This window comes from Dermacentor andersoni, chromosome 8 (assembly GCF_023375885.2).
Source record: "Dermacentor andersoni chromosome 8, qqDerAnde1_hic_scaffold, whole genome shotgun sequence".
Taxonomy (NCBI): Eukaryota; Metazoa; Arthropoda; class Arachnida; order Ixodida; family Ixodidae; genus Dermacentor; species Dermacentor andersoni.
The window spans coordinates 120718724-120731105 of NC_092821.1; the positions used below are offsets into that span (position 1 = coordinate 120718724).

General features: G+C 46.2%; 1 long non-coding RNA gene across 1 annotated transcript in view; it reads right to left on the reverse strand.

The window, feature by feature from the left end:
• Positions 1–5097: 5097 nt before the first annotated feature.
• Positions 5098–12382, reverse strand: part of LOC140213003 (uncharacterized) — a 65440-nt gene continuing 58155 nt past the window's right edge. Inside the window, exon 2 of the long non-coding RNA XR_011889930.1 lies at positions 5098–5194. This is a non-coding gene — a long non-coding RNA (uncharacterized lncRNA). The remainder of the gene's footprint in view (positions 5195–12382) is intronic.

Sequence of the window (12382 nt, forward strand, 5' to 3'; positions counted from 1 at the left end):
GGAAATGCATTTTGTTTAAGTTTCAATATCCAATATGGCCGCTTTTTACCGGTGGCGTACGCTGGGTACGCGCCGTGATCGCCTTGCTGGCTTTGCGGCATGCCTCAGCTGCCGCGTTTTCATTGCCAGGAGACTAAAGAGCCTCTAATAACGCCCATACAAGCAAGCCACAAGGGAGTGAACAGGACGTGCGACTTTATAGGCAGAAGAAAAGCAGTGCACCTTCTCGTACAAGAGCAGAAATAAAATTGCATATCGATATACGCAGAAACCATTAACGCGAACTCGTAAGCTGGTCACTTTCGGCGTTGAGCATGACGGCCTGGTAATGAGCGACAACCAGCGGCGCAAACAGATTGGACAGCGTCCCACCTGTTTACACCGGCAGTCGCCGCTTAACATTAGCAACTTGCATTACGAAGCAATCGAGTGACTCGGGCATCTGCTGCCGCAGCCAACACAGCGACATGAACCACCCTGCATTCTTGCGCTACCTCCTTTCCTGCCTGCACGTTTCTTTTTGTTCTTTCGGTGGCCGCTAATGCGTCGCTCACACTTGGTGCCCCACCTGCTCTCAATATGGACAGGGTCTGTTTTGTGGGAATCGCCATGTTGCAGCCGCTTTTGCAGGCCTTTCCACCCATGTGGCTATCAACTTCATACACTTCGGACCATGTAATCACGTGGGCTGGTCTTCGTTCACACAACATCACGGCTGACGAAGACCCCCAAACATAATTTGCCCGCGGTTGCAGCAGGAAAGGTCGAACGGCGAGAGCACCGATTACGGTGCATGTAAATTGGGAGTCTTTGTCGCTGTGTGGACTGCAGGAGCAGATGGTTTCCTCGAGAGACTGTTGCTCCTGCAGCTGACCAGGTCGCCACATGCAAGAAACATAACACGGCGACCATTATCACATGAGGCTCGGCATTCAATCACCGCATAAGGTTCAGTCAATACACTGTCATTGGGTAAGACCCACATGACAACAGTGGGCATTCGCGCACTACAGGTCGCTTACAGCACATTCAGCTATCCGGCTTCAGGCACAGTGCCTGCCTACGTCGCACATGGTTGTCTAGTAACGAGTGACAACTAGCAGCGCAAGCAGATTAGACAGTGCCCCACCTGTTTGCATTCACTGTTGCCCTAACTTGCCGTGCGAATCAATCGGGTGACGCAGGCACCTGCTGCCATAGCCAACATAGCAACATGAACCACCCTGCATTCTTGCGTTACCTCCTTTCCTGCCTGCACGTTTCTTTTTGTTCTTTCAGGGGCCGCTAATGCGTCGCTCACACTTGGTACCCTACCTGCTCTCAATATAGACAGGGTCTGTTTTGTGGGAATCGCCATTTTGCAGCCACTTTTGCAGGCCTTTCCCCTCATGTGGATATCAACTTCATACACTTAGAACTATGTAATCATGTATGATAGCCTCCGTTCACGCCAAATCACGGCCGAAGAAGGCCACAAGCACACTTTTCCCATGGTTGGAGCAGGAAAGGACGAACACGGAGCACCAATCGCAGTACACGTAAACAGGGAGTCTGTGTCGCTGTGCGGACTCCAGGAACAGGTGGCTACCTCAAGAGGCCGTTGCCCAATGCAACTGACCAGGCCGCCACATCCGAGAAATGTAACATGGCAACCATGACCAAGTGGGACAGCACTGAAAAAAAGACTCCGCAATCAAATCACTTCAGCATACTCTAACATAACGCTCAATCTATACATTGGCTACGATCCACATAACAACAGGGAGCATACACGCACACGGGTCGCTTGCGGCACATTCAACCGTCCGACTTTAGGCATAGTGCTTGTCTTTGTCGCACATGGTAGTCTGGTAACAAGCAACAACCAGCAACGCAAGCAGATTCTACAAGGTGTCCCACGTGTGTGCACCGCCAGTCGCCGTTAAAGCTCAGCAACTTGAATTGCGAAGCAATCGGGTGACGCAAGCGTCTGCTGTCGCAGCCAACACAGCGACATGGAATGCCCGGCATTTTAGCATTACCTCCTTTCCAACCTGCACGTTTCTTTTTGTTCTTTCGCATCTCACTAATGTGTAAATCCCACTTGGTGCCCCACATTCTCTATATATGGGCATGGTTGGTTTTGTGGGCATCACCATTTTGCAGCCACTTTTGCAGGCCTTTCCACACATGTGGGTATCAACTTCAATCACTTCGAACCATGTAACCATGTATGAGAGTCTCCGTTCACGCCAAATCATGGCCGAGGCATGCCACAAGCAAAATTTGCACACGGCAGCAGCAGGAACGGACGGAACGGGGAGCACCAACCACGCTGTCTGTAAATTCGCAGTCTATGTCACTGTGCGGACTGTAGGAGCAGGTGCTTGCCTCGAGACTGTTTCCCAGTGCAACTGAAGGGGCTCCCACATACCAGAAACGTAACACGGTGACAAGCACCAAGTCGGACAGCAGCGAATCCAGATTCTGCAATCAATCACTTCAATGTAGCTTGCACGATAGCACAGGCTGTCGAGCAAGAATAGCAATCCTGAACGAGACTAGGAATTCAATATGGGAATGAGAAAGCTTGCATTCAAGAAAGAAGCCACTCTAACTTGCAAGCAGTGAAAGCCGAAAACATTAAGGAAAGTTAAATGCTGCATAGCACACAGTGTAAAGGTTAATGCAAGACACACGTCAATGCCGCATCAGTTATTCCAGGAGAGGAATTGCACATGGCAACGTACACTAGACAATACTGCTACCGATATGTTATGCTTCTAGACAGTGACTGGTATTATGAGGAAAAAGTATCGCTTGACCTTTAATGTTTGCATGAGGAAGAGGAATGATCTCTAACATGAATATGGAATGAAAAAAAATCTTGCATTCATTGAAATAAATATGCTTGGCACAAATGGAATTTGGCAAGACCTGGAAGCTCACTAAGGAAAGGCAAGCTGACGGAACTCTTTTGACCAGCGTCGTCTGTGCTTGTCCAGAGGTTGCAGGTACATCTGAAGATACAGAATTTTTGTTGTCGAGGTAACTGGATGACTCGGCCAATATCTGTGCTGGTGGGATGATGGCGGAGGCTCTTTTCACTCTTGACAAATAATTCTGGAATGGCTTCTTTGTTTGTGGTGTAAAGCCTTGCGAATTCGGCACCAGCGCATTCCTTTTGGTGTAGATGGGGGCTCCCGTGATGACCAAGATGTACTTGGCACAGACTCTGTTGGGGCAGAGAAGTGACACATGAGATACAGCAGAGATTATCCAAACTCCTGTAGTGTTTTCTTTTATGTTCGAACCAATTATGCTGAACTGTAAACGTGAATAAACGTTCATATCATTTTCTACAAACAAATGACATGTATCTCAAGACTAGCAAGTCAATACATCATATATCAAGCATATTTATTTCTGAACCAGGTGTTGTTTACCTTGTAGTAGCAGCCAAAGTCCACACAATGACTTTGTTGTACCAGGCAGCGGCTTCTGTTTAGTCCATGTAGTGTGTTGCTTTATACTGGTGCCATCCTCATTACTGCATGTCTGGAACAGAAATGTTGACTGCATCAGAAATTGAATAAGCACAATTTTGCAATATAAAATGCGGAAAGGTGTGACATATGCATTGTAATGGTTTGTGACTACAGAACACATACAAATGTACACTGTTTGTTCTAGGGTGCTTAAGCACCATGGTAAATAAGTACTGTTACTCTCCATAAAATTGATGCCTGCCTAACTACAATGCATGTAAACAGCTTAAGTATTATTAATATCAAAAATGAGAACATTTGTGCGCTCGTTTATACACTAGAAGAGATCACACTGCTGGTTTCTGAAGCAAATAGATGAAAGAGATGAAGCTATTAGAAATGATGCATTCGTTTTCTGCATGAACGTTATGCACCGCTTCACTACTGCAAAAATAAATGTCCTGAGGTAAACCAAACTGAACAGCAAGAACATTTGGAACCAACAGGTACGAAATATGAGTGAATGATCATGCGTGCAACTGTTTATTACATTAAATTCAGTACTTTAGCTTCAGTTTATCAATGGGTTATTCGGTTCTGTGGACGAAAGAAGTTGCCGGCGGACTCGAAAAAAAATACTTATCAGGCTATACTCAGTCACCGACGGCTACGGCTACAACGAGATGAGAAATGTGACGCGCCTTCCGATATCACTTTCTCTTTCGTGAATGTGTGTATAATGATGGCCTCGCAAGTGAAAGCTTATTTCGGAAACAGCAACGGTGGTACTGACTGCCCATATGTAATGCAGCATCTAGTTCGTTAACTTGCCTCTGCCTGTAAGTTAACGAGACGAGTATATTACATAGCCACTGAAGCAGCGATGTTAAACGACTCACCGGTATTGCCGTCCCCAGTCGCAGCAGGATCCGGCTCCAATTTTTCCACATGGCTCACGATTGAAACTATAGCTTTCGGGCTTAAACCCCAAGTTAAATAACGAGAGATATCGAAGCGCAATAAACTGGTTTTAGCACATAATAGCCAACCAACGCGCAAACCAAGGAATCCGTACCTCGGTCGACGATGCTGAACGCTATTTTGCGTTTAAAATGGCAAAAAACAACAAAGTTTGTAAGAAAGAGTACAATGAAAAATTACGAATGATAATTTTGTACTCTTTGTCGTGTAATAAAGCCGCCTCATTCATTCTTGAAGAAAGCTTACTACGGCGCCTCTAGCCGGAGATAATGCGCTCATGGGGGAACCCTTTTAATTGGTGTACTATGCCTGTCTTTTTAGCAGCGCCGCGTGTTCGATTCTTTCGCCCTCTGTGGCCATTTCTTGAACTTGAGAGTGTTCGGGGCCTGCTCCGCTCAATACCCACACACACGCACACTACTGCTCAATTTACACTAGAGTTACTGTATATGCTACCAAAGCATATACAGTAACTCTAATTGGATGGATGGATGGATGTTATGAGCGTCCCCTTTGGAACGGGGCGGTGGCTTGCGCCACCAAGCTCTTACTACTATGCTGCCTAATATCCTACCTAAGTTCACCAATGAAAAAAAAAAAAAAAAAAAAACCACTATGAACTACCACGTCCAAATTTTCTGATACCCTATTGCGAACTGTGCTTTTGTACGTCTCCGTCTTTTGTCGTTTCCCTACTTTTCTTCCACCAATCCTCCAATCGCCTCTTACTGATGTCTATTGCGGACCTGTTTGCTTTACCACTGCTCCCGCTGAACCCAAGGGCTTCAAGGAGGCCAGTGGTGCCTAAATCGACCGCTGGGTAGACGTCCTCACATTCTAATAAAATATGTTCCGTCGTTTCCCTAGCTTTACCGCAGCAAGCACATGTTTCTTCTTCATTCTTATATCTCGCTTTATAGGTGCGTGTTCTAAGGCATCCCGATCTCGCTTCGAAAAGTAATGAGCTTCCCTTTGAGTTGTGGGTGGGAAGGGGTTCCTCAGGACCCAATAAAGTTCTTTCCTCCTCCTCCCTTTGAGTTATCATAAATGGTTTCTTTCCTAATTTCGTTTTTTCCCCTTAAGTAGTTACTCATGGCAGGTTTCTTTTCCATTGCCGCCACCCATGAGATTAATTCAGCCTCTCTGACTTTCCGCTTGACCTTCTTTGTTGCTGTGTTGCCCACCCCACAGGCCGCATACTTGCTGGTAAGCTTCCTAGTTCTTTTCCTCCACTGTGAATCAATGTTTTGCCTGTACAGATACCTGAACACTCTCCCAGCCCATTCACTTTCCTCCATATTCCTCAGCCGTTCTTCGTACTCAATTTTACTGCGGGCTTCCCTCACTTCAAAACTAGTCCAGCCCATATCCCCTTGCACAGCTTCATTTGTAGTCTTCCCGTGAGCGCCCAATGCGAGGCGACCCACTGACCTTTGGTTCCCGTCGAGTCCTGATTGTACCCCTGATTTAAAGCAAACAACCGCATTTCCAAAAGTAAGTCCTGGAACCATTACCCCTTTCCACATACCTCGGAGGACCTCGTACCTATTGTATCCCCATAGCGCTCTGTGCTTCATTATGGCTGCATTTCTCTTCCCCTTGACTGTTATGGTTTTTTCCTGTGTTTCCATATATCCGTTGCCTTCGTTTATCCATATACCAAGGTATTTATATTCTGTTACCCGAGGTATTTCTTGGCCCTGTATCTCCACTGTCTGTTCACTGTTTTCATTGAATACAATAACACCTGATTTTCTAACACTAAATTTCAAACCTAACTTGTTGCCCTCCTGTCCACAGATATTAGCCAGACGTTGCAAATCACTTTGCTTGTTTGCGAGCAACACAATGTCGTCCGCATAAAATAAACCTGGGAGTTGCTGCTCTATTACTGTACCTGCCTGTTTGTATGAGAGATTAAACCCGATATTACTCCCTTCTAGCGCCCTCTCCATCCTCACCATGTACATCATAAACAGCAGCGGGGATAAAGGGCACCCCTGCCTCAGTCCCTTGTTGATATGAACTTTCTCCGCGCTCCTCATCCCTTCCCATTCAACGCAAACAGTATTTTCTAGGTAAATCTCTCTCAAGAGCTGTATACAATCGTTACCTAAGCCTTCCCCTTCCAGAATATCCCACAAAATGCTGCGGTCTACGTTGTCGTATGCTCCTGTAATGTCCAAAAAGGCTACATACAACGGTCTGCTTTCTGCTTTTGATATTTCAATACACTGAGTAAGAACAAACAAGTTATCATCCAAACGCCTACCTATTCTAAAGCCATTCTGAAGCTCTCCCAAAATGCCATTATTTTCTGCCCATGCTTGAAGCTTTAATTTCACTGCCTGCATTGCTAGCCTGTATATTACCGATGTAATGGTCAACGGTCTATACGAGTGAATTCTGTCTTTCTCCCCCTTACCTTTATAAATTAAATTCATTCTACTTTGTCGCCAACTGTCTGGTATTCGTCTATCTTTTAAAGTTTTTTCAACTGCTTTCACGAGAGCTTCCTTACTTTTTGGTCCCAGTTCATTTATCAGCCTAACGGGAACCTCGTCTAGCCCTGTGGCTGTGCGCTTAGGAATTTTCTCTTCCGCTTTCTTCCAGTTTAAATTTGTAAGCACTAGCTCCTTTCCCCCTTGGGTCTCTTTCATGCTCTTTTTTTCTTCAAATACAACCTTGTCCTTGCCTTGGAAAGATTCGGCTGTTACTTTTTGGATGTAATTTATTGCTGCTTCTCCTTCCAGTCTGTTTTCATCTTCGTCTAGGATATGTTGTTGTATTGTTGTTGCCTTCCTGCCTAATAATTTTATGTGATTCCAAAATATTCTAGGTGCAGCCTTCTTTTTCTCACGTATTTCTGACAACCAACGTTCACTTTCACCTTTTAATTTTGCTTGCACCAGTATTTGAACCATGGACTTTTTCTCCCGGTATATTTCCCATTTACTGGTTACTTCATCCTGTGGCAACTGCGCCTTCTTTGCCTGCCTGTGCTCTCGAGATGCTTTCTGTCGTTCGGCGATGGCTTCTCGTATCTCCTTGTTCCACCAGCTTTTCGGTTTCTTTTTTCCTTTCCAATGAACATGTTGTTTCTCTTTCCGTATTTCTGTCGTTACTACACTTAGAAGCTCACCATATTCCCACCCCTTACTTGGCAACTTGCCAATTTCTTCCTCCACTCTAGTGACTATATTTGCTATTTGTTCAGCGTTCAAATTTGGACTGGCCATTTTGCTTTCGTTGCTCTCTTTCCCAACTACATATCCCATTTTCAAAATGATGCGTTTATGGTCACTCCCTATGCTGCTAAACCCTTCCTCATCGATGACCATTTCTCTCAACTTATCATGAATTCCTTCTGTCATCAGACAGTAATCAATGGTCGATTGCCGGTTTCCCACTTCCCACGTGATCTGTCCTTCACACTTAGGCCCTGTATTCACGATCACGAGATTATGTTGCTCGCAAAGGTCTAGCATTGACTTCCCGTTATTGTCGGTATAGCCGTCTAAATCCTGTATGTGGGCATTCATGTCACCTAATAGGACTATCTCAGCACCATTCCCGAAACCCCTGATATCAGCGCTTATGCATTCCACTAACTCTTTATTCTTCTCTGTGCAATTTATTCCGGTCCACAAATACGTAACTCCAAGCCAAGTTTCTTTCCCACTCATTGTACCTGATAACCAAAGATGCTCTTGACATTGTGAATTTACTCTTTTCCATTTGGCTCCCTGATGGATGAGCATTCCGACTCCCCCTCCCTTTCTTTCCGACTTAGTTCTGTTGCACCCTTCCCATACATAATTCCCAATAACTGGCGGCTCTTCTGAGTCTCTAAGGTGCGTTTCTGTAACCGCATACACCCCTATTTGTTCTCTATGTAACTGCTCCTCAATCTCTGCCCACTTTTCCTTTCTTCTGCCGTCCTGCATGTTTATGTAGCCTATTGCATGGCGAGCTCTTGTTCTTGTTTTCCTCCTTTTCCTGTTATCGACGGCGATGCTCTTCTGATGTTCCCCTAGGGGACCTTCTTTATTACTACCTACTCTGACCTCCTGAGCGCCCGCGGGCCCCCTAAAAAAGCAACAGCGCGACCCCCAAGTCGCCAGCCCACTTCTCGTGCTAGCCTGTAATTGAAGTGGATCCCATCTCGTTTAAAACCACCACAACTTCTCACTTCCCTGTTTACCTCGACAACTTCAAATCCTTTCTCTCGGCTCATTTTCCATATTGCCTCATTGGCAGCCATTACGGCTCTTTGTACATGACTGTCACGCACAGGCACCTCCGGCACCGTGCACACCACGATCTGCACCTGAGGGGATAGCTCGCGCAAGTCGTCCACCCCCTTCGCCAAGCGCTGGGCTAGTCCTGGCCCTTTCCTGTTCAGGACGTCATTTAGCCCACCTGCTACTACGACAAGGTTGCGCACGTGGGCATTTTCCGTGAGCTTTTCTTTTGCTCGCTCCATGACAGAACCCAGTGTCTGCCCTGGAAATGTCCCTACCGCCACTCTTTTGTCGCCTTTCACCCTCTCCACAATTGCTTTTGAGCACCCAGCCATGTTTGAGTCGCCAGCGATAATCACTCTTTCATTCTCTCCTACCTCTCCCTGCTTACCGGCTTCCTGTGGCTGCAGCGTCGCCTCACTCGGGGCGTGTTGCGCTGCTTCGCTATAGCTACGCCGATTCACCGGCGGCGAGCTGGCGACCGCTTGCTTTGGCTCCCTGCCTTCCACTTTGCCCTCGCTTTGGTGCCCTGACCCGACATTGTCCGCTGCCCGAGTCTCAAGAGCGTCGAGCCGCCTTTGCAGTTCGGCGCTCCGTTCTTTCGCCTCCCCAAGCTCGGCCACAGTCCTCACCAACTGCGCGGCCTGGGCCGCCTCCACCTTCACGAAATTTTCAACCTTCGCCTCCAGTGCTACCCGCTTCTCCTGCTCCTCCCTCAGGTTTGCCTTAAGCTCTTCAAACTTAGCCGCCCAATTCCCTTCCAGTTTTTGGACGGCTTCCCTGACGCCCTCGCACGACCTGCACGTGAAGCTAGACCCCACCGCGTCTGCTAAATTCTGGAATTTAGTCTCGTCGAGGAAGCACCAGCGCAGGCACTCGTCGCACTGCACTTGCTCCCCGTCCCCCGCGGCCTTCACGTTTTTCGATGTCATCGCTAGGCCTACGTCCCTAGACCCAACGAGCAAGTTCGCCAAATCACTCACGCAAACCCGACCACGACCGCTATCCCAAACAAAAACAAGAAGCTCCACCTGGTGTCGCTTTGCGGAACCCCAAGCCATACCTCGCGTAACGGTGATTCCCACAGTGCGTAGGAAGAGCACAATTTTGTTTGTTCGTCTGTTTTTAGCGGTCTAGCTTGTTTTTAAATCGTATTACAATATAACGGCATACTGGTAACGCAACTGGAGCAGTCGCGCTGGTCGCGTCATCTTATGACACTGAGCTCAATCACACCGCGCATGACATTACCTCCGTGATTAGCTGGTCATCTCGGAGGCCATGCAAATACCTGTTTCTGGAAGTGGGATTTCTTCGAAACAACACCCATTCGCGGGTCTGCGTGATGCCTAATTCTGTACCTATACAACATCCCCTTCGATTCAGCTGCAAGTTTTCGCGAAAGCCTTGGTTTCACGCGTCGCTACCTATTGGTATATTTTCTTTAAATAATTCCGGCAATAATTTTAATCTTTCCCTTCTTTATTGATCAGAGAAAAGATGCAGCCGCCGTCAGACTAAGGTGGCCAAGACGCCCCTATTTCTTTGCATAAGATAAAAAACAAACTATGTGCTACTTTGTTACTGCCTAGGGGTGATGTAACGCATTGTAGTTAAATAAAACGCTACCACAAGATATCGCTACAAGTGCTGAGGCTTCCGTTTCCGCCATTCTAGCGTTCCGTAAACGGTGATTCATAAACCATAGCCTTATCTCTAAAGAGTCTTAAATTCTAAGCATCTGTTTCAAAGCGAGACCTTATAAAAACACGGATTCTTCCTAGAAATACCGGTAAAATATTATTTTTTCCCAACTTCATATACGGTTATGCACCTTAAAAACGTATTCTCTGAACTTCATTAACATTTCATTGGATTAATGAGGTTCAACATCATAGGAAAAACGTGTAGAGAAACGTTTCGGTTTTCTGCCTGAGCAATGACCGCTGTGGTCTTACTGACGTCAGCGATTTCAGTGTACATCTTCTTAGTGTTTCGCTCAGTCTCTTTTTTTTTTTTTCATCCGCGTAAAGCTAGCCACAGGTTATTATGGTTTAGAGCTCGCACGGTATAGAATGCAGGGTCTCGCCATCTCCCATTGACAAACGCCCGACTAGAGTACCCAAAATGCGCTCCCAAAATTCGTACTGTGGAACACAGCTAGCGTGCGAAATATTGCGTAGCATATCGCTTGCAACCTTTCGCTCTCGCGATGTTTGTGGCATACCAGCATCGCAGTCTCGTCATGGAGGCGACGCGCTTACTGGTAAAGAACTGTAACACAAACTGCCACTTCAACGCTTAAGCCAATACGTTCCTGAATGTCACATTTATCGAAATGGTTAAATAAACACAATGAAAATGTCCTTCTTCATCTGTGCTAAGGGCAGCAGAATAATATTACAAAAAGGGAGAAAAAATAAGTTGTCGTCTACTCGAGGGTACGTTAGGGCTGCGAATACCTTAAAGAAATGTTCGTTCTTCCACGTTAGAAAACCACGAATAACTTCCCCTCCTTAAAAAAAAAGAAAACTTCATTCGTTCGTTGATAAGAGCTGCTAAGATATTCCCTCTCTTTTTTTTTTGAAAAAAAAAAGGGTGAACTGTATTTACTCCGTGGCGGAAATAAGTTTTGATTCGGTTCTCTGTAGTCTTTATTACTCTTTTGATCAACACGCGCGGTGTTTTCGTTGCACAGCGCGACGCCATGCTGGCTGTGACCTGCCTCTGGAAACACAACGTCCGCACCAACATGTCCCTGTCAGTCACCATGCAAGCGCGTCGGTACAAGCTTAAAAGGGGCCGCCGGGGACAGCCGGCGTTCTACAGCGACTGCGAAACTGACGCCTACGAACAACGGATTACGCCTGATAGGGTACGCGCGCATTGTGTTTCTGCGTCTACGGCGATAGCTGTCGTAGCGTAGGCAATCGACGGCCACCCTGAACGCGATCGACGCAATCCAGAAAGAAAAAAGTAAGCATTAGTTGGTCGCACAACCTCGGGAGATCCCATCTGAATTACGTGTGTAAGGCGACACCGTTTGCCCCGGCATCCACTGCACCTAATCTGAAGGTGTTCCTTGCGAGAGTGCAAAAAAACAAAAAAAAAAACAGATCTACCTTTATCTGTGGGCGGATATTAATAATTGGCCATGAATTTTTTTTCGACAGAAATTGTTGAGTATTGTAAATATTCTGAAAACTGAATAATCAAGCTAGCACCTTTGTAACTAAAGGGACGCTAAGAGAATATATTAGGACGAACTAGATCAAAATATTATAGGCTTCTGTTAGGACGAATTCCCATTCGTGGCCATGAACAGAGCTTTTGTGAGCGAGAAAACGACCAAACTGAAAAAGAAAAATTCTGATGTGGCGCCACCTGTTGTTGAACTATGGTAACTCTCGTGCGACGTCGACAATGGCTCATTAATTGAGTGCGGCAAATGAAGAACGTTTCGAGGGGAATTAACTACGTCAACTCGTTCGTCTTGGCGCGGGTAGTTCAAATTAAGGGGCAGCAGGGGTAACTTCGGCGGCAATTTTCTACGTATCGAAGGGTTCATATAACCGAAATAAAAATGACAAAGGAATGTAGACTATATAGCGTTATGGAGGTATAATGTATCGTCATAGCCCGAGTTGATGCTTTGCTTTAGATTTCCTTTAAGTAATTGAATAGTATGAC